At 34.9% G+C, this 8748-nt stretch overlaps 1 pseudogene; it reads right to left on the bottom strand.

Moving 5' to 3' along the window:
- Positions 1 to 302: 302 nt before the first annotated feature.
- On the bottom strand, positions 303 to 8316 carry LOC116146782 (annotated as a pseudogene).
- Between the last annotated feature and the right edge of the window lie 432 nt (positions 8317 to 8748).

Below are 8748 nucleotides of genomic sequence, written 5' to 3'. Positions count from 1 at the left end.
GGGACGAAGTCTTTTAGTTAGGAGGTGAAGTTGGTGAAGTTATAGGAGTTGCCGGGTGGAATTTGTTTCCGTACTTAGTTAAGGAAATGATTTGATCAAACAAGATAGTGACAAAAATGGAAGACTTGGCTATGATGATCTTTCCAGAAGCCAAACAGAAAGCTATAAATAACTAACTGTCGCGTCTGTTTATGTATAAAGAAAGGTTGGCGGCAGATATAGTCCTTTTTTGTAAGAAAATATAATTTAAATTTTTTATTATTTTTAATAATTATAATAAAAGATTTAAACCACAAGCAGTGCATGTGATTTTTCTGAATAATCAAACACATTATTTGCTCTTTTGGAGTGTACAATATATGTATATTGCTCAAACATGGTAAATATGCAGACAACTCTGTTAGACTGTTAGTACTCTAATCCTAGCTCCACCATTTTCTTTTACAGCTAAATTTTCTAACTACCCATTGTTAATACAGGATGGTCGTCGCCGACCAAGAGATGAATTACATTCTAATTGCGCCAGCTGTTCTGTTTCTTGGCTTCGTAGGCTACTCCCTCATTCAGCATATCCTCAGCATCAGTTTCCATTCCCAGTTTTGACAGTGCAAGAGCCTGCAGGTAGAATGCAGTTGGCCATTCTGGTATACACACCTGAGCCTGCATTGCGTCCCTCAACGCAAGTTCCGCTTGCCCGTTCATCAAGTAGGAGAATGCTCGTCTTGCAAAGACTGTGGCCGAAGGAACAGACATCATAACAATCAACTGTTTCATGTAAATGAAACTGTGAGAAGATAAATTATGAAGACTGGAAGAATGCTGAAAGCAAGATTTTAAAGTCTAGTGTGATGAAACCAACATTTGGATGAAATGGAACTGTTGAAAGAACGGACATGCATTAAGTAAGAATATTTGACTGCCCAGATTGGCATGAAAAATGTCCAGAGATCAATTAAAACTTTGGTGACTGACTTGTTAAACATTGCATCATGAAACACATTCAAATGACACAGAAGTTTGGCTACAGAGTTAGCACTTAAAAATAAATTCTGCAAATGTGTTTCGGTTTTACACAGGTAGCTAATCAATTCTCTTAACATGTATGTTTACCGTTCAAAAGAACATATAGTTTTATGCTTCAGGTTCTAAAAGCCAATTAATCAAATGCATTCCTATCGAAAGAATTCGTACCAAATATTATGGTCCTAATGTGCAATAAAGCGCAAGGAGGGAGAAAGAATATATCTACCTTTGAATAGTACTCAATCGCATTCTTAAAATCCTTGTCCCTGAATGCAATATCACCAAGTTTCTTTGTGTTCAACATATCCTGCACTTGCTGTGTCCATTCTTGAAAGGAAAGCTACAATACAGATCCCATTATCAGAGCATAGGACAAAGAAGGTTTTATACCAGTGCAAACACAAAAGGAGGACAAAAATAAACTTGTAAATCAAGAAATGGGCAGCCAATATGCATGCAAACTTCCAGAAAAGAGGTTCAGAGATCCTAAATGCACTGGCAAAGACACACGTACATGAATATATAGAAAACATGTAAAACAATTGTGTCCTTCTAGCACCAGTCCACTACCACAACTTCTTTTTCTGTCAGTCTCACTTAAAAATAATTCTGTCCCACAACAAAGCAACAATGAACTGACATATTCATTGAGAGTTTAACATATGTTACCGCATGCACTATGGTAACTTCATGTTTTCTTAAAAGTTAATGAGGAAAAAATAAGGAAAGAAAAAGTTATACCTAAAGTCTAAAAACATTTAAATCATCAGATATATATCCACCTTTTTTTGGGGAGAATTTTTCATATGTTAATTGAGAGTTTACAACATGGATATGGCTCCTGCTTCAGGGTATTCTTGCCACCTGAATCATGAATCAAATACACATGGGGCAACCTATTTGGATATTTACAGCCCACAAGTCCCCTGGCAACCAAAGCTATAGAATTTGGAAGCAATCGTCAATTTAGAACTCAGTGAACAAATTAAAGTTCAAGAAGTTTTTGTTTATTAAGAAATTAATTTAAAAAAGAAAATCATCAAACCTCAATTAATTTGGCTCCTATAGCTTTATTGAATCTCAACAATTAACAATCTTTAAATCCATTGACCACTCTATTTTCTAGATGGTAAACTAGATGCTGCACCTTCTTTATTATTAGTACCTGTTTTAAGCAAAGTATCGTTTTCTACATATTGTTAAGCCAGAGAATAGACATAAAAATACCTCATTTTCTGCACCTTCTTCATCTTTATAACCTGTTTTAAGCAAAATGTCATGTACTTCAGTAAGATCCCTCCTAGCACAAGCCTTTCCAAGGGGAGAGAGCATGGTGGGAACAACTACTGTATTTTTCACCAGGCCCATCAGAACATGAGATGCTATCTAAGTAAACCAACAGAATAAGTCAGAACACATGCACAGGAATACTATTCCATCCATACCAAAAGAAAAATCTTTGAAGATGGATAACCACAACAGAAACAACTTGTCCAAGACGCAGGGAAAACATGAAATTCACCTCTTTCTGCTTTTGTAAAGGTGCAACTGCTGTAAGAAGAAACTTGGTATCAGGTCGATCCTTAGCCTCAGACTGAAGACATTTTGATGTAAGTCCGATTAATTTAGTAGCATCATCATTGGCATACTGCCCATCCAACGAAGAATCCATCAACTTTAACAAATCCTTCCCCCTTATCAAGTCAAGAGCCTGGACATATAAATTATAAGCATCATCAAATTACAAAACGCCAGTAAGCATCATCAAATTTAAAAAATGACACTAAGCATTATCAAATTTTCATAGAATAGAAGATACAATCTTTCTCTGAAATTCTGGGACCATGAGTCACAGATATAAAGCCATAGAAAGTATACAGTAGATAATCTTTAGTGTATTAAAAAAAAAAGCAGATACAAAAAGGGACAAGCTAACCACAAAAAGAAAAGGCACCATATCAATTGTAGGTGGTGGGGAAAAAGGAAACGAAACTGTGAAGTAGAATGCAGATTAATCAAACGGTTTTATGGAATGGAGGGCAACATACATGGCCGGGAGGAATGTGCTTTCCGCTTAAGAGATCCAACAGAACTGTTCCATAACTATAAATCACACTCTCTGGGATGACTCTGCCTGCAGAATTTAACACTAATCAAATCCACTGGATTGATTCAATAAATCTACATAAAAACAAACCATATCAATTATTATAGTTACAAGAATCACATCATCATTGATGCATTAGGGAATAATCCACAGAGAGAGAATGCACTTGCACATATGTTGTGGTTCATAATAAAAAATATAAATTAAACCACAAAGATGAAGGATATCTCTGCCAATTAGTTATTTCATTCTTTTGCAATTTCCTGTTGCAAAATAATGAAAGATCTAAATGTGATATCACATTAGGCTGATGAAAATTCTTCTCAAGAAAACAGATTAGGTTATTTAGCCTTTAAACTAAAATTAGAAACAAAGTTCATATTAGCCGATGAATTATTCCAGTCAGTATCAAGAGTAATTTAAAATTCAAAGTAAAAGATTGTAACAGTACATGCATGTATGTTTAGCATAATCCTAAAATATCCACAGGGAAAACAGCTATCATTAATTATAAAGGGTGCAGTAGAAAGTCATAAAAAACTGTCCAAATTCTTGACCTCTTCATATAATTTAATTTATCTTCACAAGCAAATCCAATCCCATAACAACAACAAAACACAAATTTGTGCAGGATCTAAAATAGCACAATTACACCATACTATCATCTTATAGCAAGTATAAGGGATTTCCACAAAACCCAAAACATCAATGCATCAATGTTCTAAACACAAGTGGATCACTCGTTACTTCCTTTCAAAATTTTCAAACATGTAATCCTGAGAAAATTCCTCTCAGAATGAGAATGGCTTCATTCAGAAAATTTCCCCAAACTGACCTAGTAAAATTGTGGCGTTACATTGAGCATAAATTATCAGTGGTTGACGCATACAATCATATCTTGATTGCAAAAAAGCAGAAATTCTGTGAACCTAATTGCCTGAATCAGATTAAGGATTTGTATCCTTTGTCTAGGTTGAATCAAGTCCTCCATGAACTATAATGTGAAATTTCCAAGACATGATAATTTAAGAAGAAAGAAATAAACTACAATTATATTTCATTCAAATCCTAGAGAATACTTGTTATCATGCAATGTACCTTTCTGCAGAAACTCAGGTGGGGTGTATGCTAAGTTGGTACTATAGCTTTTTCCATCTCTGCTATTTTTCATAAGGCCAAAACTGGATAAACGAGGGTCACCTTCCTGAAATATGCCATACGTTAGCTATGTTCATCTTACAATAAGTTAACATCATCACCAAGCAGAAGAGAAATGGCATGCTTAAGAGCGAATAATCAAATGCTCTATACAACAGTCAGTATGCAATAATAAATAGAGGAACTCCAGTTTCCTGATAGTGCACTGTATTGAACCTTGAACCCTGATAGGTGAAACCAAATTTTGATAGCTTCAGCAAATGGAAAAAGTTAATGCATGATGACAGGTAATGAGCTAACAAATCACTAAACATCAAATTGATGATTGAATAATATGTTNTATAGGCATGTATGTTTAGCATAATCCTAAAATATCCATAGGGAAAGCGGCTATCATTAATTACAAAGGGTGCAGTAGAAAGTCACAAAAAACTGTCCAAATTCTTGACCTCTTCATAGAATTTAATTTATCTTCACAAGCAAATCCAATCCCATAACAACAACAAAACACAAATTTGTGCAGGATCTAAAATAGCACAATTACACCATACTATCATCTTATAGCACGTACAAGGGATTTCCACAAAACCCAAAACATCAATGCATCAATGTTCTAAACACAAGTGGATCACTCGTTATTTCCTTTCAAAATTTTCTCACATTTAATCCTGAGAAAATTCCTCTCAGAATGAGAATGGCTTCATTCAGAAAATTTCCCCACACTGACCTAGTAAAATTGTAGCGTTACATTGAACATAAATTATCAGTAGTTGACGCATACAATCATATCTTGATTGCAAAAGCAGAAATTCTGTGAACCTAATTGCCTGAATCAGATTGAGGATTTGTATCTTTTGTCTAGGTTGAATCAAGTCCTCCATGAACTATAATGTGAAATTTCCAAGACATGATAATTTAAGAAGAAAGAAATAAACTACAATTATATTTCATTCAAATCCTAGAGAATACTTGTTATCATGCAAGGTACCTTTCTGCAGAAACTCAGGTGGGGTGTATGCTAAGTTGGTACTATAGCTTTTTCCATCTCTGCTATTTTTCATAAGGCCAAAACTGGATAAACGAGGGTCACCTTCCTGAAATATGCCATAAGTTAGCTATGTTCATCTTACAATAAGTTAACATCATCACCAAGCAGAAGAGAAATGGCGCGCTTAAGAGCGAATAATCAAATGCTCTATACAACAGTCAGTATGGAATAATAAATAGAGGAACTCCAGTCTCCTGATAGTGCACTGTATTGAACCTTGAACCCTGATAGGTGAAACCAAATTTTGATAGCTTCAGCAAATGGAAAAAAGTTAATGCACGATAACAGGTAATGAGCTAACAAATCACTAAACATCAAATTGATGATTGAATAATATGTTATATGTTCCAGTTCCACACATTTTAGAGCTTACCTATAGAATATTAATCATTTAAAGGTCAAAACAAGCAACAAATAAATGTCTTTTCCATTAATAAAATGACCACTTAGAAACAAAGCTTAAACATAGTGATTGAAGATGTATGGGCGTTCAGTTAAAAAACTAAGTTGATAACCACAAGCTTACCTCATCAAAAAGAATTCTAAAAGTATTCAAATCATGATAGATTTTCCAGTTTTCTGTATAACAATGATCAAGTGCCTGTGCAATGTAGTACGCAACTCTAACACGCATTTCCCATGGCAGTGGTTGCTTCTCCCCTAAACATAAAATAACTCAATTATAGGGGAAAAAAAAAATTAACCAGAACAATTATAAAGTGCAGAACATATGTTTGCACAGTCTTGCTGATATAGAGATGTTGTTTTGTTAAAGTAACAAGCCTTTTACAATGTGGAACATAATACTTATAACATCAAACATCATATTTGTAATATTTAGGATTCGTATTTCATTGCAAGGGCAATTTCAATTTTACAAGTTTAACACTTCATGTTACCAGTTTTGTGTTCATGTTACAAATGTTTCCTACCCATTAACCTCATTTCAACTGTATAGGAGTCTGTCTAGCCTGCACATCAGTCGATAAGGAATAAAGGCAACATTGAAATAGAAAGAGAAGATAAGATGAAGAATACACTCAACAAGATTGTGGGCTCTACTCATTCCCCATACAACCACAACAAAACTTTATCAGTCATTTATTTACATATGCAGCTGCCCGTTAATCTGACAACGTGATCTAGAAAACAGTTAAAGCGATTCCAACCCGTACGTATAATAAAGTTCTACCAAAACAATGAAGAACATTATCTACTTCTATTATGACGGACTAGTATTAAACAGACATGGTTTAGTATACAAATAGATGGGGTGGCATTTAGATTTCAATAAATGCAGAATACAAGCAATCTAAAAAATGATAACTTACAGTCCGTACTCATAAATAAGACATAGTACTTTCATTGCAAAGTTAAACTGAGATAATTAGCTAAGTTGGTGGCTAAAGGTTTCAAAGTGAGCACATAGTAAAATCAGTCTCCTGACAGTATTAAAAGCATTAATTGCACAAAAGGACTTATTTTTAAAAGTAATAATAAGTCTTAAAGTGGGCCTATGAACCGATAAAACAGTTAGCTCCTTTGAGGGATAATCCCAACAAAATTTATTATCTAACAGGTATACAGGTTGTAGGCCAGAAATGTTGCCGGCCTCAGCTAACCGTTGGATGGGTATTGTTCAGTTATTAGATAACAATCCAATTAACTTCACCGGCCCTAAAAAGCTATCCCCTTCTGATAATAACAAGTCAGCCCGATTTCTGATAACTTCTTTAAGAAAAAAGCTCATTTTTAAAAGGCTAAAGGGCAAAGAGAGAAAAGAAAAAGTTGCCAACAATCTAAAATCTGCTTAAAAAAAAAAAGAAGTGGAGAAAGAAGAAAAGGGCAAGATCATCAACAAACAGTATCAAATCTTAATTATGAGCTAAAAGGAAATTAAAAAAGGAAGAATGATATACAGTGAAAGAGATGCTTAGAGAGAGTATCATTAGGCATGTACTCAGCAACCAAGAGTCTTTCATCTCCTTCAGCACAGCAACCAATCAAATTCACCAATCTCTTGTTCCTCAACTTCCCCACGCCCGCAGCCTCCGCCTGACAAACCAATAATATTACATTATCATTAAGCTAATTACAACTATTATTTTCTAAAGAAAGTGGAAAACACAGCAAAAACCAAAAAGAAAATTCCCAATTGATGTCCTAAACTTGAATTCATTTTCTCAGCAATCAAAACAAAGCATAAACTGTATCTACATTTTCCATTTATCTTTTCAAATTTTTTCCTCATCCAACCATGATCCGAAAAAAGGGATTAAACCCGGATTCCCCTTTTTCTTTAACAGAAAAAAATATTTCCCACTTTCTTCATTTTCTCTCAATCTAAAACATAGAAGTAGAAAAACAAAGTAAAAGAATAGTGTTTCTGACCACAAACTGTCGAGCGTCAGGCCAAGCATGTTTAGTAAACCTTTTAACAGCAACCAAACCATTGTTTTCTAACTTTCCTCTATAAACCGCATTGAGCGCCTTCTCCCACTCTCAGAAAACTATACAGCTGACTAAACCCATTAGTCGCTTTTCTCAGCTCGTTAGACCATACTCTTTAAATTTACTCACTGACACTCTTCATCACCCTGATCTCCATCCCTTCAAACACACAAAACCATAAAAAAAAAACCAAAAAAAAAAAATTTCACAACCCATCAACAAAAAGTATTAAACAGAGTGATAAAAACCTGTTTCTGGTTTGATGGAGTCGTCGGGAGAAGGAAGATAAGAGGTTCTGGTCCTTCTGGAGTGAATGCAACCCATGATTGATGATTATCTCTCTCTCTTTACATCAAACTTCAGCCCCTCCCTGTGTGTGTAATGTTTAAAAAGCAGACTTTTTGAATTGAGCTCAGAAGACGAAACGAAACGACAACACACCACACAAAACGACACGACGAATCACTGTAGAGGGAGCAATGTAAAGCGAAGCTTGAGCGTGTGAACTTCAGTAGTGAGTCAAGCTTTTGTTTTGTAGTTGTTTGTTGTCGCAGTAGAAACAGTCTTAAGTTTAGTTTAGAAAAGCTGAGAGTGCAGGGGGAGGGATCACATGATGCATCCGTCGTACGCCACGTGTAAATCATTAATTTGTATAGGAGGGTATATTAGTCATTTAGTAATTACTATTTAGCGGAGGAGATTGACACGCAAAAGAATTAAGATTAAATTTAAGTACAGTAGTGTGATTTGACGTGTCAGAGGTTGGGCCGTTAATCTGATAGTCAATGGAGGTAGAAAGTGTTGGATATTAATTAAGATTCCTCCGTCACTTTCTTTTTACCAAGAAATTTCAATGATAAATGCCACGTGGCATAATTCCCAACATCGAATCATTCCAAATAAATGTCAAATCAGTATTTAGCCACTTTTTCAATTTACACGCTTGACAAAACGGATCTCT

This window comes from Pistacia vera, unplaced genomic scaffold (genome assembly GCF_008641045.1).
Source record: "Pistacia vera cultivar Batoury unplaced genomic scaffold, PisVer_v2 Contig483, whole genome shotgun sequence".
In the NCBI taxonomy this organism is placed as follows: domain Eukaryota; kingdom Viridiplantae; phylum Streptophyta; class Magnoliopsida; order Sapindales; family Anacardiaceae; genus Pistacia; species Pistacia vera.
The sequence above is the reverse complement of the archived record's forward strand: the minus strand, read 5'-3'. Positions and strand labels throughout refer to the sequence as shown.